General features: G+C 45.8%; 1 protein-coding gene across 3 annotated transcripts in view; it reads right to left on the minus strand.

Annotated features, from left to right (window-relative positions):
* Positions 1 to 19,989, minus strand: part of WEE2 (WEE2 oocyte meiosis inhibiting kinase) — a 124,089-nt gene that overhangs the window by 81,933 nt on the left and 22,167 nt on the right. Inside the window, exon 1 of one of the 3 annotated variants that reach the window (XM_078653670.1) lies at positions 17,179 to 17,297. The exons of the other annotated variants lie outside the window; for them this stretch is intronic. The gene's annotated coding sequence lies outside the window, so the exon portion shown is untranslated. Of the gene's footprint in view, positions 1 to 17,178; positions 17,298 to 19,989 lie in introns of those variants that run through there. 3 annotated transcript variants of the gene reach the window in all.

Raw genomic sequence — 19,989 nt, forward strand, 5'->3', positions numbered from 1 at the left:
CATTAAACTACAAAAAACATGCAATTTCCTTGCCTCACCTCATGTAAGTCTGTTTTCTATTTCCTTTGTGATTCGTCTGTTCCACACAGGGAACAGATTTGCAGGATTCCATGTTCTCATACCAGTTTACTTCTAGAGAGTGTATCTTGAAACATTTTTATGTTTGAAGATGCATCTCTTGTGATGCCGCTCTCCAGTTATGCCCGCAGCTGTTGGTTAGCCATTCACCGGTTGACCTGGCTGGAGAACGGCAGCACTCCCATGATTTGCTGAATCAGAAGATTAAAGCCTAGTTTGGATTTTACTTGTACCTGCTTCTTCTTGATGGATGCTTTTATTTGAAACTTTGTACTTCACAAATGTAGAAACCTCGCAAATAAGGTTGAAGGAAAATTCGTAACTTAACTGCTGGAGGAGCAGGCAAAGAAAGAGGACATATCCCAGAACCCCCGCACCTTTCAGGGAGTTCAGAGCTGCTACTTGGTTCCCCTTCTTGTTGACCTTTCCCAAGGATCCATGGGAAAGATGGTTTATGTTGAAGTTGGACACTGCTGTATTTGGAAAATAAAGTAAGAGCATAATCCTCGGTGCCACAGAATTTAATTTTGACATTCAACATGGTCCTGGCAAAAAAAAAAAAAAAACAGAAGCAGATTTCTGGTTTAGGCTTTTAGTGGTGAAAGAGGAGGCACACCATGTGGATTGTGTGGTTGGTTTAGTGAAGAGGTCGATCGCTTCTATTTTCTTCAAAATAATGGATTAACATCACATACTGAGCGAATGCTCGATAAAGTGGGGGGCATAATTCACAGATGGCCAAAAGAAAACTGTTTGCAAAGGAAGTTGCAGAGTTTTGTTAATTATATGAGCATCGAGAAGATGTTGAGCGAGAATGTGTTTCTCCTTTTTGTTTTAGATCTAAGTTTACAAGTATTGCCCACCAGGAAGATGAAGGACTTACAGCTACAAAAATATTTAAGACCTATCAGTGGTATGGACTCAAATACGCTGTTAAATTATTAGGTCATACATTTGTCAAGAATCTGGCAAGCAGCTCATTAACTATAATCCCTCTGGTATCAGTACAATGTGCCTTAAAAGGCGTGGGAGAAAGTGGATAGATTTTGGCCCAGTGCCTCGTTTATCAAAGAGTATAGATTAGATTCTGATCCTAGTCAATTCCAAGTGTCTCTCTCATGCCATGTTGTGAAACTCCTCCGCTGAGATCGAAATCAGATTTTTAAAGGTTTTTATAATTGAAGATTTTACTAGGATTTTGGTCTCTAACATGGAGGTGCAATTTGCACCTCCTATGATGAAAAGATTGGTTGTCTGCTGGTATCAAGCACCTTACTGTGGCTGTGTACAATCTGCAAGGTAAAGGATTGTTGGAGAGAGTAGGGTTCATAACAAACGTGACTAATCTAGCAATGCATCAAGCAGTCAAGTTTCTCTGCTCATATTGTAAGACCATTTAACACAAGCAACAGCAAATTCAGTCTTAAATTAACACTGGGCATGAACTCTGCTCGCTGGCAGAGTTTGCGGAATTTTGCATACTCCATGTTCCTTGGAGAACACGAAGTTCCTGCAAAACTTCCGACTCCACAGCGGAGTGAGTTCAGCCCCAGACCCTCCCACCCCACCGCAATAAATCTTTTTTAAATAAAATTTACAATTAAAGTAAAATAAAAGCGCACTTACTTACTCACGGTGTCCAGGGCTGCCCTCCCTCGCAGTAATCCCCCAAGTCAGATGTACATTATGGTGGGACTGCGCATGACGTACGGATTATGGCGAGGAGGAGCCGGGCAGCTGCAATAAGGTAAGTGCGCTTTTATAGATAGAGAGTGAGTAGTAGACTAAGAGTAGAGAGTAGTAGAGCGTGTGTAGTAGTACAGAGTAGTGAGTGTGTAGTACATAGTGAGTAGCAGAGAATAGAGTAGTGAGTGTGTAGTACATAGTGAGTAGCAGAGGATAGAGTAGTGAGTGTGTAGTACATAGTGAGTAGTAGAGAATAGAGTAGCGAGTGTGTAGTGTACTAGAGTGTAGAGTGTGTACTAGAGTGTAGAGTGTGTACTAGAGTAGAGAGTGTGTACTAGAATAGAGAGTGTGTACGAGAGTAGACCGTGTGCAGTAGACAGTGTGCAGTATTAGTATAGAGTAGTGAGTGTGTAGTATAGAGTGAGTAGTGAGTGTGTAGTAGTGCTGCCCAATCAAGGTAAGGGAGGCGCAGAAACTTTGAAGGGGATTGGAAGACGTGAGAGAGTAGAGACAGGTTGTTGTAGTCGCAGTGTGCGGTAAGGAGTGACAGTATCAGCTAGCGTAAAGACAGATACCAGTATCCCACCCAGAAAGTAGTGACGGCGCCTCTGAAAATGGGACAGGTGGCATCCCTTGACTGGGCAGGCTTCGGAGTTAAACACTCTGCATGCCAACAGACGAACATCGCAGAGTCATCACTTTCTACCTTCCCGTGCAGACATGGCTCAAGGATGCCCTCCTTTTAAAAACTCTCGAACGAGTCACTGTGCCGTGTTTTCCATTCTGCTTAGTCTTCGGCTGTTTCTTGGCCCTCTAACCATGTAATGCTCATCCGAATCAGATGTGTGTTTATGTTTTTATGACACCGTAGTGGCCCTTATTTCCGAATTGACAGCAACGTAATCATCCACTATTGTTGCACGTTTGCCGTACTCAGTGACTGATAATTTGTGTGACACCCAAGGAATGTTTCTCCATCATTCCAAGTCATTTGTCGGTAGCTGAATGTTTTAGCACAATTTTTAATATCGATTTTTTTTTCAATCCAAGCTGTATTTTCCTTACTTAGAAAATGTGTGTCATTTTATTTTAGAAAATGTTAACCAATTTTGATAATGTTAAAAGTGTATAAAAATCTAAATACAACGCCTGCCATTTGGTGTCCACGCCCAAATGAGTTGAGCAACAATAGCGATGGGATGAACGTCACGGACTCCTGAAGATTAAAAACGTTTGCTGCGTCGAATCTATTTTTAAAAGTTAAATTACCACACCATGTTAAGACCTCAGTCGTAGAAAGCGATAATCCATAACGTTCAGTGTTGCGTGTGCTGTGGAGTGTGGATGGTGTGACGCGGATTTTCACACAGGGCACTGCCACTCCTCACTGCCACTCCTCATGGGTGTCTCAGTAGGAAATCTGCAATTCATGGGAAGCACAGAATAAAGGTGCCTAGCAGGGGGGAAGCAGACGTATTGAATACATAGTGCACTCCTAAAAACGTTTATAAAACGACTCCATCATTTACACAGACGTGCAGGAAAATAACCCAAATGAGGCAATGTAATAACTTTGAATTTCGTGGAAGCCTGTAGTACATGCCTGTGAACATGTGATTTACAGATAATTGTGTCCAATTATTATGCTTTCATTTTGCACTTCGCGTTGAGCATTTTTTCGTTCGTACTCATTTTGTTCTGCACTCCCGGCGCGCGGGACACAAAAACTCTGCTTCTACCCAAGGAGCCTGCCCATGACTGCCCTACGATCAAGAGAAAAAACATCTATTTCTTTAATTTTAGTATAATCGCGGCACCCGCACATTACTTTTAAAATGTTATAAGTAAAGCGCGGTTGCCATGATTATACCAAAATGAAAGAAAGGTTTTTTCTATTTCTTTAATTTTGGTATAATCGCGGCACCCGCGCTTTACTTGTAACATTCTAAAAGTAAAGCGTGGGTGCCGCGATTATACTAAAATGAAAGAAATTTCTCTTTTAGAGCCGTCCCGCTCGGACGGGCTCGGGCCGACTTGCTGCTGTGGTAAAAGGTTGATTATCTTCTTTATGGGACCATCTGTTTGGCCCCATAAAGAAGATAAGAAACCTTTTACCACAGCAGTAAGTCAAGGAAGCCAGTCTGAAAGGGACAGGGCTAAAAGAGAAAGTACGTCACTGGGACCTCTTTTCCAATGGCTGGCCACCGTTTAGCATGAACGGTGACCCCAGCCAATGGAAAAGAGGGGCGGAGCTTAACCTCGCTAGTGAAACGTACTCAAGATCACAATCTCACCAGCGAGACAGGGCATGCGCAGCCATCGCAGGCCAAGACCTAAAAATATTTATTGTGGGGGTGGGAGGAGCGGAGCTCCACTGAGTTTTTGGCCAACTCTGTAGAGCTCTGCATAGACCAACTCCCCCTGCTCTGCCCAGGGTGATCTTAAATCAGAAGTCCGCTGAAAAACATTGTGAGCAGTCTCCCAATAGAAAGTATCAATTTATTTTCCTGTGTAACGTTTCATACTAAATTTTCCAGTGTTCCATCAGAAGGCAGCAGAGCATAGGATGAAGTAAAATGGGGAAGCAGTTTTAAGCGGCAAGAAGCACATAGGAGGTGAATCAATCAGAGGCTTACAAGACAAATGTGCTTACAGCCTCAATGAAGGGTGCAGAACTCTGGGCATGGAAAAGGATGCCAGTGTCATAGAAAATTGAGACTCATTTGTTGACAAACATGTTTCTTGGCCAGGGCATGCTGCTGAAGTCCTTAAGGATGGAACTCCCGGTTAAACCCATGGACGTGACTGAGACGAGACCAGTCTTGTCAAGAAAAAGCTAGCTAACATGCAGCCCTGGTCTCGCAGCTTCATTTTGGTGCAAGATTTGCTTTTGTATAATGCTGCCACCCAGCGACTACAAGCAGAATCTCGCATAAGATTGATTTTATATTTATAATTTCTCTTATTTTCTTAATGGCTACTCCAGGACCTTTCAAATCGTTTGTGTTCTGCATTTGGTTTCTTAAATCCACTGGCTTTTCGGGTACTTTTTAATTGACATGCATTAAGTTCTTCCGGGTAGTATCCTGGAGAATCAGGCTTTCAATTATTGCTACAATTTGTATCCCCCTCACATCCTGATGACTGAGGGCATATATGCATTTCAAACTTTATATTTTCTAGAGCTTGTAATGCAGACTCAACAGATAAGGTCTTAGGTTCCACTTGTATTCTCTTCTGGAGTCTTCTTCACACTGTCAGTGCTCATTGATGGAGTGGCGTCCAAACAGGACTTCCTTGGAAGAGCCTAGGTTGACTAGAGATCAGACGGTGAAACCTGTCCTCTGGAGTGGTGAACATAACAGCAAGAGTGTGTTCCACATTCTGAACTCTACTCAGAAGGAAGGCACTGTCCCGGCACTGTCCCCTCCCCCCCCAAACCTGTTACATTAAGGCACCCCCGGCTTCAATCTTTTTATTATGCAATGGTTGTCGTTTTAATGACATCCCCTGAACTAAAACCATCTTTTCAGTGCAGGTTCCTCATATTTTATGCCTTACTGCATTGTTACTGGCTGTAAATAATATGAAACAAGAAGCTGTTACGCAATGTACTGTATTAATTATTTATTGTGTATTTCATCTCTATTTGAACTTTTATGGCCGATATATGGTAATTCTATGATGAGGACTAGAGATCAGAAGGTGACACCTGTCCTTAAGAGTGTGTCCCACATTCTGTACTGATCCCGGCACCATTTGTTTCAGATTCAATGATTAAAGCTGAATAAAGTGTGCTGAGCATGGGTGGTGCTTGGTTGATATACCATGCATGGCGTAGTGTATTTAAAGACAGTCTGCAAAGGTGATGTGATATCCTTTCAATTTTCAATTGCTGTAATAAGGCATCAAAGTGGTTCTGATAAAGTGACCCTTTTAATATGTTATTATAATGTCTTGTGTGTAAGGATGATAAAGTTGAAAACTAATACTGCCAGAGAATGCGCAGCAATATGCCGCTTAATTTACCTTTCGTTTTTGTAGGATTTACAAAACCATGCCACATTCTGATAGTTTACAGCCACATAATTCCAGTGTCCCTAGGCATAGATAAAAAAACGTTCCAATCCATTTGATAAATTCGCTCTCAGGGAGCATACTGGTCTGACGGGCTGTGGTGCAATGTGACCCAATGAGTATCACACCAATACAGAACACATTGTACCATTAGCATTTCAGCTTTTGGTAGACTGCAAACCAGTACTTTAGAGAAGCAGAAGGGTCACACTGATAGGTTGTCCGCTGTTTGCTGTATTCTCGATAGAGCAGAGAAAGTCCACACCAACCAAACACTCTATGTGTGAGTTGCCCAGGTATCCAGTTGATATACACAAAAGAAAGGAGAAGCCAACCTCCACATTTGTAGGTTAAAATGCATGCTTTTATGCTGCTATACTTATCTTTATTTTCTTTACCTAGAGTGCTAGCGGGCACTTTATGAGTGATATTATTTTGTCCAGTACCATCTTGTTATTAAATGGTTACCAGACACATAGTTCACCATTTGGGGCCTTCTAAGTCTGTAGCTTTCTCAAGGCATTAAAATAAACGAGTTCTGCAAACAGTCTCGGGATCTCTCCATGAATGAGTTGTAAGGAATTAGTTCTGCAGTATGTCAGGTTGGCCTGGACACTCTTGAAGTACTTAAACGACTTCATAGACAACACTGGCTGGGCTAAAGCTTTAAAACAAGCAAAAACGGTATCAGGAACAGAAGGCTTTCTTGAAGCCTGCTCATATTAAGACCTTACAAGCACAGCGCATAACAGCCTTGAAGAGGCTTAGGCAGGAAGTTTACCAGTACTAGAGCGAAAGTGGGGGGCAAACTGACATTCCTTCTGAGAAAACCTGGTGAAATTCTCAAGAGGGAAAAATCCCTCAGTTTCTGTTTTGGAACCTTATACTCAGCACACAACTGGAAATATTTACTTTGGGTACAGCTGTGCATGATGGCAATAATGGTCTGTACATACACTGTGTGTAAACGTCACCAGCTAAACAGGATGTGTTGCTTTTAACCTGAAGGGCCTGATATCCTGCCACAAACTTCACCCAGATGCCCTTGAAGACTTTATGAAAGGAAAATTTGCTTTTGGGACCTTATAAGTATTTAGTTATGCAGCACAATATCCTTTTGCATCAACATCAACTGTTGCATGGCTAAACACTTATAAGGTCCCAAAGGCGAGACCTATTGGCTATGCCAATGCTTGTTTAATTAAGCACTGGCCAGTCTCCAGGTCGGATGATGGTAAGGTCTGCCATGGACCAGCCTCATCAGCACACCTCTAGTAGTTGCTACTAATGGGAATGCCAAAGCAGTGCATCTCCGCTGTCCCTACTTATCCAAAAAGCTGGTCACTACACCTCAGTCTGCTCGTCTGCTAGCAGGGTCTTACGGAGCCCTCTGCAATGCTCTTCCCCCAAGGTCCTATTGCTTTGATGTCCCATTGCACCTGTACATGACAACGTGCACAGATTTATTTTATAATCAAATGTAAATGTTGGTTGGCTGTTCATTTATCTGAAACGCCCTTTTAGCCTCAAAATGCCTGCACGTTTCATAACTCTAGTAGGGCTAAAGGCCATAGCCTAATTTTCAAAGTTGGCAACAAGCACTGCTATGAGGAAATTGACTAAATCAGCAGTATGTTCATGTATCTTTGTTTCAAAGAAGACTCACATTTTCTCTGGGAAGATACTGCCGCCTGCTCATTAGAGAAGTTTTGGCAAAGTAACCAGTCTGTTGCATGCTTATGCTCCATTGACATTGAGAGAAAACTGAAGAAAAAAAAAAGCATGGATTTTTGCATTACATGCTCCAGCCGTCCTTTTTGGGCGAGAGCTCTGGATGCTGGCGATAATGGTCTCCTTATTAGCAATGCTGCTTTATATTTTTGCATAGATAACATGCTAGACGTTTTAGCTACCCAATGTCTTTTTAGTGTTACCCGAATACACCCCATTCTACAAAAGGAGACCCTTCCTCATGAATGGTCATGGGGCAGTCGTTCCTTAAGCGTCAACACCCAATTGCTGAAACCGCAGAAGCTCAACAAAGAGAACCTACAACCGGAGTATTATCTGGCTTAGCCCCAAGAATATGGAACGCACTGAAACCCGTAATCCGGTCAAACCCCTCCACGTCCGCCTTCAAAAATAGAAGTAAAAAGGCTTCTGATGCCCAAATTACTCCAATAACCACCCTTAGGAACTCAACTGGACCACTTATGAGGATTCCTCCGGATCATGAATCTACCTAACCGGTGGTTACTTTGCAGTTCTGTTGCTTATTTCTAACTAATTGCTTACTTAAGCTATATGTGAATTGTCTGCTATTTGTACAGCACTCTGATACCCCGACTGGTCATGCTGGCGCTATATAAAATTCACTCAAATAATTAAAATAAATAAAGCTGAGAACCTTTTTCCAGATTGGCTCCTGGGAACACACTGGACAGTTCCAGACACCACTACTGATGTTCAAGCAGTCTGGAACAGAACGCAAATATTGAAGGATAAAAGTGAAATAAGGAGTGACATGCAAAGGGTTGATTATAAGGTAGGGGAGTTTGTAGAGGTTCACAAAGCACCGCTTTTTATCAAGCAAAGTTGGAAAAAATTCTATCCCTTTAGAAATTGTTCCAAACGGTTCAAAGATGCTGTGCACGTGTCATAGCTACTGAAGTAAAATGGAGCGTGGAAAGTTCGGAAGTGGAGTTGTCAGATGACTTTTGGGATGAAGACTGAGATGAAGTGGAGCAAGAGTGGTGTACAAAGTGATATTGGAAGTGTTGTATAGGGGGGAGTTTTCACGGATGGTCTGGCACCAAACAATGTGGGAAATGATGGTTATTTCACTACAGAAAAGAGAGGAATCTAGTTGGAGGGCAAGGATACAGACTAAACATTTTCTAGGAGGGAGCCTGCAGTTGGAGATATCTTTAAAGGAAACAGATTGAGATAGCATGGAAAACTCACATTTTTAAAAACACTTGAGTATCATTCTCCTAGACTAGAGTATCACACACTCTGCAACATTTGAGGGATATTACCAATTCGCTTTTGTTTTCATGCGGGGACACTTTATATCCAATATTTTCATCCAAGTCCTGCACTCATGTTTTCATAATATTGCTGTAGAAATCGTATTAAGGGTTTATTTATGTTCGAGTTTGGAATATTAAAGCTGAGTTGTTTATCTGTGTAGGAATTCCACCTTTTCTGTGTGGTTACCCCATATTTGTATCCTTTTTCTAGACCTTATTTTTGTTGGGCTTGTAGCTCTGAGCACTCTACCCCTGCTAAAAAAAAGTAGTGTAGAGTAAAGTGCCTATGCTCTAACTTTAAGCAGTTACACTGACGTATCCCTAATTGACTAATTTAACTTCCCTATAAATCCTTAGTAAAGGGTATAGAAAACGACCCTGTGCCCACACGTTAAATGCTACAGTATACGTTGTGCCATCTACTACAGTGGCAGTGAAAACATTGCTTCGGGTCAAGGATACCCTTTGCAGCCTGCCAGCAGCAGCTTCAATACTACTGTACTGACAAAGGAAACCAGAGTTTAAATATGAATTAAGTCACCCCTAAGCACACCTTCAGAATCACAAAGTAGAGAGCAAAATATTTAAGAATGTCACCTGAGACACCATTAAACAGGCCCATAACTACATCGCCACTAGTCAGGCTGTAACTGGCACACAGGAAAAGTCAAAGTATAGATTATAAACTTAAACCTAGAACTTTAAACCAGTACCAGCTAGAGTCTACCTTCAAAGACATGTTTATACAAAATCCACTGTAAATGGTGATATTGGATTTTTATTAAATATATATAATATGTAACTTTCAGAAAGTTACATTTGCCCTGACTGAAGCTGCAAAGGGATAATTCAAGTTAGCTGTCCAGCTAATGCCCAGGCGATCCTTGGCCTGAATTTGGTGTGAAAGAGGTATGAAAACTGCTTCCAGAGCAGAAACAAAGGAATGGTTATGGGCGGCTGTTCCCCCCCCCCTATGGCAGACTTAGGATCGTCATTAACGTGAAAGTAGAGCTTTGTTTTCAGAAGTAAATGTAAGAGGATAACTGAGGAAGCAGCTTTTTGTACACCTAGTCGGGTTGGAAACAAACCTGGTGGGAGTGAAGGTAACCATGAGAGGACTTAAGTGTCCGCAGAGGGCACTACTCATTACCCTGGTCACACCTGTAGGTAAGCAAGAGTCTATGGAGAAAGGGAAAAGGGTTTTCCCAGTATGGATTTTGAGGAGCACAGTAGGATTGTTTGCAATACAGCAAACAAAGTGCAGACATTGAAGGGTTGTGCTGGGCACTTTAACTACATTGATTAGGGAGTGCCCACAAGTCACCTCCACCAACTATATGGTCTTAGATATACATGTGGCATTCCAAGAAAACAGCCTTAAATCACCTACTGAACCTGCAGAAGATCAGAAGTAGACTGGACCTGCTGTCTGACTTCAGCAGCCCTGAAAGAATGGGCCTGCTCTCCCTTTATTCCCAGAACAAAAGTAGAGTCAAGGGGTCAGCTGGCTGAGCTGTGGGGCGACAGGGACACAGGCTGCAAGAGGCCTTTTTACTGAAGTATCAAGCTGACTAGTAGCAAAAGGACCTGGTCTGGACCATGCCGTCATCTGCCTGACACCCAGAGAGTCTCCAAGTACCCACCTTGAGGTTCGGGACCTTAGAACTGTACTCTAGTGGTTGTTTGGGCACCGGCGAAAGTTTGAAAACTTTTTCTCCAGAGTTTCATCAAGAACTGCTGGACAAAGTATCCGGCCAGCAGTTCCATAACATTGGATTGAATGTCAGTCTCGTCCTGCCTAATGGCTCCCAACACCTCCGATAAAACAAAGTCCGATTATGTGTTGGGACTTAAAACAATTGAGAAATACCCAAACCTCCATAACTCCAGTGGAACCCACCTGCTTAAAAAATTAGACTTTCGGTTCCACAGTGTCAAGCCAGAAAACAAGCCAAGCACGCGTGACTTCAGCTCCCCTACCTCCCTCCGACATTGTTCCCATTGGCGACATCTGCATTAGGGTTCTGGGGCTGCAGCCAACTGAATGCGGCCGGACTGGCCATAGCGGGCACTGGGCAATCCCCCGGTGCGCCACACGGATGAGGCCCGGTTTTGGCCCTGCACAAAAATCGGCCGAAAACCGGCCCTGGCAAATAGCTCGGCGGCACTTCCACCCCCCCCCCCCCCTCCCCACCCTACGAGTGGGGAGGGGGGGGGCGGCCGAGCACTTTGCCAGGGCCGGTTGTGGTTCCCAGTCCGGCTCTTTTCTCTGAAAACATTGAACACAGATAATCTGAGCTGCCTGGCCCTTGCTCCGTACGGACCTGGAAGTCAGGCAGTAAATCAGCTTTCTGTGCATATGAGGGATGGCTTTCCTTTCTATAGCCCTTCAGTGCCATGGGAGTATTTGGTGATATCCAGTGAAGGCCAGAGATGCTGCAGGCGTCACCGCCTTGGGCAGTGCTGTCTGCAGCCCTGCATCAGGCCAGACATACACTGGCAGTCACCACACCCTTCTCCATTGAGGTGGGGTTGGATAAGGAATCCTTCCTGGGCCCAACTCCACTAAGTAAAAACAAAATGGTAAACTATGGGGATTAAATGCAATGAAACACCAAAGAAAAGAAACTTTCACCAATATGAATAACGGAAAAGATGTGACCCTGACAGTCATGAGTGACCTAATAGTGCTGCCAGTGTGATCTGCCATGCCCTACTAGAATGCTTTGTTTTGTGCTCAGGCTGGCAGTACTGCAGCCAGCCTGTGTCATTTGAACATGGAACAATATTGAAAACTGAGGTGAGATATTTTAGGGTCCCATCATAACAAGTAATCATGCAGTATCCGCTGAACATGTACCTCAAAGTTTCTCCCCCTTCTTTACTAACTCTTAACCATCATTGTCCTATTCAGGGCCGGCTTTAGGGCAGTAAGACTGGTGCGGCCGCACTGGGGGCTGACCTCAGGTGGGCGCTTTGTTCAGCAATAACTTATGATTGGAAACATGAGGAGCACTTTTGTCCAGTAGTAGTGAGAATCCGGGGAGGTGGTCATGAGGTGTGGAGGGTGCCAAAAAATGGTTGTTGCACCAGGTGCCACCAGCGCTAAAGCAGGCCCTGGTCCTATTTATCTTCCCATTTCTCTTTCAATTAATCCTGACTCAAAGCTCCTCATAATACATCTTGCTTTCCTAGTCTTCCCATAGTGTAGATTCTGGCCGCGACCTCTCCTCGCCATCTCTGTGATATCTCTTGTCCATCTTCCTTTTCTTTATCACAGAAAAACTCTTACTTCCTCCATCTCCTTCCTGGCTGCTTCAGTGTCATGAATTGAGAGAACTGAAGTTACAATACAGGTTGGCAGTTACACCACTCATTTCTTAGAGGCATCCAGCAGAAATAAAGCTACTATGGAGGCCTGGAGAGGAGGAAAGGTACGTTACTGCACAGTGAAGGGTCTGCAGTATCAAGGCACACGGAAAATCCGTGCTTAAGGTACACTTTTCTAGAGCACATTGAGTACTGTTTGCAGACAGAAGGACATGGACATTTCCGGCTTAAAAAAAGTACACATCCTGCACGATCATAAGGATGTTACATTTTGCTGGATTTTTTTTATTGTTCACAAACCTCCAATGTGCTCTACATGAAACTTGTTAAAATACAGTGACTATCCACCATTCACAGTAGTTGCTTTAAACCACCATGGGACAATGTAAGGTAATGTCAATTCCGCAGCACCTGCTTAACTCACTGAGCTATTTTACCCGCTTGATAGCACTTCAAATACCACAAAAACACGCATTTACAATGCAATGGTTTCGCCTTTGGAAAAGTTAGCGCTATTGGCATTTTAAATGACAAAATTTGTATTTATGTGTTGGTTTTGAAAACAGATAAATAAATGGCATTGTCATTTACATTGCCATTAGCTTAATCTCTCGCAAATGTGAGACCTATTGTACCCTACGGACGAGCTCAGCAGACAGCAATTACTCACGAACAAAAATCATGCAATGAAGACGAGGGAAACTTCAAAATATCAGAAATTACAGCCACTTGAGCAACAAGAAACTCCAAGAAGCTACTGCTCCCTCCTGTAACCTCATATTAAATGGCAAAATTACAGGAAGCTAAAAATAATGACATTTCAGACATTGACAGCTGAAACGCTTAGCACTGAGAACTTGCTACACTGCATGAGATACATAAATTCACTACATGGAATTCAGTTGTGCACGTTTATTTTAAGGTTAGACTACTGCAGTGCTATATTGTAGGCAGCTTTCAGAGATCCGCCCCCGGCCTTTTGACCAATTTTTAATGAAAAGTCTCACATTGCTCTGGGAGTGACAGCAAAGGGAGCAGGAGCAGTGGCAGTAGGAAAATGATGACGGACATTAAGCGCAGGGCCCGTGCAATACAGGAGGAAATGTGTGCAGGTTACAAAAGCGTCCAAAGTACAAGTAGAGGTATGACACTCAAGCACAAGAACAAACGTTACGTAGGCAATGGTGGCACTTGTGCAAGTATCTAAAGCAAACAAAATGTAAGAGGTAGCACACAGTGTGTTACAAGAGAAAAGTGGCGTGTGTATGTTACAAACGAGTATCAAACACCGGTAGAAGGATAATACTGCAAAAACTGGCAGACACACTGGCCCCGGTTTGTAAGGCTGTACCAACAGGTAAAAATAAGAAATAGTTGTACATATGCTTCATACGAAGCTTCTGACATTTCTGACAGTAACTGGCAGGAGGTGCAATTACTAATTTTAATGGCACGGCTATACGTGGGATGAACAAAGTAGTAGCTATTTCCAGGATGTTGTGTTCTGTATTTTGTGTATGTGTGTGTAGTATACTATTCCTGTATCGTGCACACTTGACACTGAGTTGCACCCACGTGTATACACAGGACCTGAAAATACACAGGAACCAATAGAGGATGACATTTACATTCGTTCAGAAATCGATCAATGTTTTTGCCGTTTATGCTATGGACATCAACATAGGGCCAGACTAGGACTCGCGTCGATGTCTGTTTATAAATACTTCCGGGTCTGAGCACCGGAGAGACCCGGCACACTTAACGGTCTCTGAGAAACGCGCATCAGAAGGATAGTGGAGTCAGCAGTCATGACCTGAACTTCACCCCTGCTCTAGGAGACAGGCCTTCACTGAAGCCTTACAAATGCCCATCACGGAGCCCTGATTACAATTCAAATGCAAATAACTGATGCAAACCGCGCACCTGCTAATTACCATAGCTCCAGGAAGCAGTATTAACCGGGCACCTTCTGTGCTGCGTTACACCCCCTCGAAAGGTCCTGGAAGGCGAGGGAGGGGTGCAAAGTAGAATTGCGCTCACTTCTCATTTGCGCCACATTTCACCGGGCGCGTATTGAGAGGGCTACCTCCTGCATTGGCCAGAGTTTGCGCCCGATCAGTTAGCCCTGTGGAACACACGACGGAGCCGGTTATCGATACAGGATCAACGACCCCATTGTAATCAGTGACGCCTGCAGCTCTTTCCATCGACTTAAGTGCAGCCAATGCATTCACCCACCCCGCTACCACATAGGTGCTTTGTGTTAAAACAGTTATAATTATTAGGAACCAGCCAGAGCGAGCCGATGACTACATTTCACATTTAAAGTAAGGTGTACACTTGGAAACATTTTCCACAGTTAAGAAGCACACCCGTATGTAGGAGTGTTTCGTTGCAAGGATTGGTTCACCTTCTCCCTGTCTGACGTCAGTATCAGTGTGCAGAATCAGGGCTGCCACTGTGCACGTGTCTTGCTAAAGGAGCTGGTTGTATACTGTCCCAGGATGGTGTGAAGTCTGTCACTGTGTGCATTTGTCTTTCTTCAAGGCGCTATCTGTATACTGCCCCAGGCAGTATGTGAAAGGATAATGGCGCCTGAAGCCATTCCCGGCCAGGCCTTCTTTTCGGAAACCACTCCCCGCCTGACTTAAGGAACAAGGAAAGGCACGGACAGCGGGAGGGAGGGCAGGAAAGGCACGGACAGTGGGAGGGGGGCGGGAAAGGCACAGACAGCGGGAGGGGGGCGGGAAAGGCACAGACAGCGGGAGGGGGCGCGGGAAAGGCACGGACAGTGGGAGGGGGGTGCAGGAACGGGCACACGGACAGCGGGAGGGGGGGCGGTGGGAACGGCCACAATCAAAAGCACTCACCTGGACCTGGACTTCCTCCGGTGGCGGTCGGCCGCGGAATGACCAAAAGAAACATGGACGACCAAAAAAATAAACCCCGCCCACCGCCGCACTGACGTGCTAAAAGGGGCTGGATGAGAAAAAATCTCAGGAACGCCTCTGTTTTCCAATGGCTAGCCGCCATTTATGGAGCTAGCCAATGGAAGACAGAGGCGGGACACAAGCCACATATTCTCAAAAGTTTTCGCCCTGCGCGAAAGTCTGCTGCGCAGCTTTCGGCGAGGCGAAACCTAAAAAGGGTTAGGACAGACGCAAACTATGAGATGCAGGGACACCTTCGACAACTATCTATATCTATTCACTGAGCAAACCAAAGTTTACAGGGACATTATAGTGAGGCTCCGATTTCGCTCTTAAAAAAACCCATAGAAGTTCAGAAATTATAGTTACCGGAGCTAACTAACTTATACACCTGCAATGCACTGCTTATGTTCTCACAGATTAGATCAGTCATGACATGGTCAACAAGATCACTGATGACAACATCCAGTGACCAATGTTCCCTCTAATTTTTTTCCTCTGTGTGTGGCAGTGGAGGGTCTCTGTGCGCTGCAACCATAGCTATGTGCGCCAGGAACCAAACCGCGCATGTCTGCGGCACCAAATGGCACTCAAAAAGTTTACTTTAAAAAGTGAAAAGGTGGTGCATTTTCACACATACAAAGCGCTAATAAGGGTCTTAATGGCAGTTTGCAAATTTATTGTATTGCCTGTATTTTCATTGTTGTGTCTCTGACTGCTGTTTTCTGTCTTCCTCGCTGCCTGTACGTGAACCATGCCCCTTTTTCTTCCCCGATTCCCTCACTGTCCCCGTACTCTCTCTCCCCGGACTTTACTTCTGTACCCCTCGTTGCTTGTGTCTCTGCCCAGTTTTCCCTTCTGTTCCCCTTGCTGCCCCTGTGCTTCTCTGCCCGTTCTGCCTTCAGTTCTTAGCTGCCCTTATATTTCTGTATTCTGCCTCTGTGCCATTAGTTTTTTGTGCCCATCTGCCCTCTGTGCCTCTCGTTTTTCCCTCATTTTTTGTGCCTTTCTGCCCTCTGGTCCACTCATATTTTGTGCCTTTCTGCCCTGTTCCACTCTTTTTTCCCTCGTTTTTTGTGCCCTTCTGCCCTTTGTTCCACTTGTTTTTCACTAGTTTTTTGTGCCATTCTGCCCTCTGTTCCACTCGTTTTGTTCCTTTCTGCCCTCTGTTCCACTTTTTTCCCTCATTTTTTGTGCCCTTCTGCCCTCTGTTCCACTCGTATTTTGTGCCTTTCTGCCCCCTGTTCCACTTTTTCCCCTCGTTTTTTGTGCCCTTCTGCCCTCTGTTCCACTTTTTCCCCTCGTTTTTTGTGCCCTTCTGCCCTCTGTTCCACTCATATTTTGTGCCCTTCTGCCCTCTGTTCCACTCGTTTTTGTGCCTTTCTGCCCTCTGTTCCACTCGTTTTTTTATGCCTTTCTGCACTGTTCCACTCGTTTTCCCCTCGTTTGTGCCCCTCTGCCCTCCGTTCCTTCTTTTCCCCTCATTTTTTGTGCCCTTCTGCCCTCTGTTCCACTCGTTTTTGTGCCTTTCTGCCCTCTGTTACACTCTTTTTCCCCTCGTTTTTTGTGCCCTTCTGCCCTCTGTTCCACTCATTTGTGCCTTTCTGCCCTCTGTGCCTCGTTTTTTTCTTTGTTTTTGTGCCCCTTTTGCCTTCTGTTCCGCTTGTTTCCCCAGCCGCTGTGCCCCCTGCGGCCCCGCCCCCCTGACTGCCCACTGTGGCCTTTTGTTTAAGTATTGCTGTGAATCAGATCCCCTTCATGGGCTCTGATTAACAGCAATACTTGAACGAAAGGCCACAGTCTGCCCCACGCTTTAGTAACAAAAGCGTAGAGACAGTTTCCAAACACAGAGTGTGCTAAAGTACGCGCTGTGTTTGGAAACTGACTACGCTTTTGTAAGTAAAGCACGGGGCAGACTGTGGCCTTTTGTTTAAGTATTGCTGTTAATCAGAGCCCATGAAGGGGATCTGATTAACAGCAATACTTAAACAAAAGGCCACAGTCTGCCCGTGCTCCCACAGCCACCAGCCCCCCCGCCTCCTTACCTGCACTCGTCACGAATCAGTGCCTCATGTTCGCGCCGCTCGCTTCTTTAAAGATGCCGGTGGCGCGACTCTCGCACGACGTCCTGTGTGCGTGCTCCACAGGAGGCAGTGCGCGCTGACGTAAATGGAGGTGCGCGCGCGCGCGCCCTAGAGGGAACGGTGCCAGTGACTAAGTGTTTCAATACCATTTAGACTTGTACATATATTCTAAACTACAGCACCATTTAAATTACTATTCTTTTTGTAGTACTAATGAGTGATAGTGTGTTTAATATAGGTCATCAGAGTAGCTGTGTCTCTAACAGTGTGGGAGTGTGTGAGTGCCTGTATTGGTGAGCGAGTGGGTGTGAGTGACTGTATAGATGTGTGTGAATGGCTGTATCGGTGACTAAATGAGTGGTTCTATAGGTAGGTGAGTGGTTCTATGGGTGACTTAGTGGCTGGGTGACTGGGTGTATGAGGGAGTGGCTGTTTGAGTGGGTGTCTGGGTAAATGAGCAGGCATGAGTGTTTGTATGGTTAGTGAATGGGTATGCAAGTGGTTTTCAGGATGAGTGAATGGATGTAGGTTTGGCTGAGCGAGTGGCTCGGAGTAGCTGAGTGGGTGGGGTGTGATCGGCTGCCTGGACGAGGGGGTGGGCGCGCCAATGGCTGCCTGGACGAGGGGGTGGGTGCGCGAGCGGCTGCCTGGACGAGGGGGTGGGTGCGCGAGCGGCTGCCTGGACGAGGGGGTGGGTGCGCGAGCGGCTGCCTGGACGAGGGGGTGGGGCCCGAGCGGCTGCCTGGACGAGGGGGTGGGGCCCGAGCGGCTGCCTGGACGAGGGGGTGGGGGCGCGAGCGGCTGCCTGGACGAGGGGGTGGGGGCGCGAGCGGCTGCCTGGACGAGGGGGTGGGGGCGCGAGCGGCTGCCTGGACGAGGGGGTGGGGGCGCGAGCGGCTGCCTGGACGAGGGGGTGGGGGCGTGAGCGGCTGCCTGGACGAGGGGGTGGGGGCGCGAGCGGCTGCCTGGACGAGGGGGTGGGGGCGCGAGCGGCTGCCTGGACGAGGGGGTGGGGGCGCGAGCGGCTGCATGGATGGGTGGGTTAGCAGCTGCATGGATGGTTGGGTGAGCAGTTGCATGGATGAGTGGCTGGGTGTGTGAGCGCCTGCATGGGTGAGTGACAGTGGCTGTATGGGTAAGTGAGTCAGAGGCTATATTAATGTGTCTATGTGAGCGGGTGTTAAATGGGTATGTGAGTGGGTGTATAGTGCTGTGAATGGGTGTATGAGTGGTTCAGTGGTTGAGTCATCAATGTCATATGCGATGTCACTGACCATTTCATGAGTGATGTAATATGAGAGATCATAAGCAGTGCACTGCTGGAGCATAAGCTATAGTTGGCTCGGGTAACTGCTGAATTTCTATAGTTTTTTTTACAAGTGAAATGTGAGCCGAATTAGAACGCCCCTGTAACCTTTCTTTTTTTGTGAATTTCTAAGGTTTTTTTAATTGGATTTCCTAACTGCAACCTGTAGCCTTTCACAGTGTGTAAGTTGCAGGGTGGTTGTATGGTCTGTGTGTGAGTGGCTTTATGGGTCTGTGAGTGTGTGCATGTCTGAGTGGGTCTGTATGTGGGTGTTTGAGTTAGAGTGGTACGTGAGGGGTTGCATTAGTGGGTCTGCGAAAGCCTTTGACTAGAAATCCATAAGTTAAAGGCGGTGTCCCATATGATAAGGGGCCTCAAGGGAGCTATGTCAAAGGCTGACTGGCCCACTGGAGAATCTGTAGCTTCCTGTGAAGGCTCATCGGCGGCTGCCTGGGATACCCTCACTCTCCCTGCTAACCAGTCCGCTACTCTAACTACCAGCCCAGACAGCGACCAACCAAACCCCAACCTTAAATATCACCACTGCTGCAGAACTTTGCACCTACATTCGGCCCTCCTTCTCCACTTATCTCGTTCACACACAGGTTCAACCTAGAGCTGATATTTAGTGAAAAAATACTCGCCCTTATCACCTTTGGAACAAACTACCGGCTCTTCTGTTTTCCCTTTGAAATTAATATTAACGAGTGACTAACGCTTTCAACAAATATTTTAGAAGTCAAACAGCTCTATTCAGCGGAGATTTTACACTTGATAGACCTGTAAGTCAGGTGCTGAGGCTTGCCAAGAACTCAGCCGAACAGGAGCTCGATGAATAGTAAACGTAGTGCTGGCACTCTGGAATCTGTTTCTACTGTTAATAGCAGGGCAGCAACAATAGGAAAAGTTTTACATTGTGGAGTGAAGTCCTCTTAGAAGTTGGCTTGTGAGGTACCAGGCACCCCCCTTGACAAGTACCGGTGTCCGCACAGCAGATACCCCTATCCCCACCTACAGTGTGATGCAAAATACCAGTGCACAAAACATTAGGATGGGGAAGGCCGACTGGGATCACTTCAGCCATTGGCAGCCCAGGCTGACGGAGGTGATTGTGGACGTCCCAGCTAGAGGACCAGGTTCCCCAACACCGTGTTCTACTCACAGGAGTGCTCTGGTGCATGAGGGGACTGTAGCATCTCTGATGTGTCCACTCAGCACTGGTCTGACACCTCGGGACCTCCATCTGTAGCATCTCTGCGATGGGTCTACTCAGCACTGGCCTGACACCTCGGGACCTCCATCTGTAGCATCTCTGATGGGTCCACTCAGCACTGGCCTGACACCTCGGGACCTCCATCTGTAGCATCTCTGTGATGGGTCCACTCAGCATTGGCCTAACACCTCAGGACCTCCATCTGTAGCATCTCTGCGATGGGTCTACTCAGCACTGGCCTGACACCTCAGGA

The sequence above is a fragment of the Lissotriton helveticus genome, chromosome 1_1 (genome assembly GCF_964261635.1).
Source record: "Lissotriton helveticus chromosome 1_1, aLisHel1.1, whole genome shotgun sequence".
NCBI classification, from domain to species: domain Eukaryota; kingdom Metazoa; phylum Chordata; class Amphibia; order Caudata; family Salamandridae; genus Lissotriton; species Lissotriton helveticus.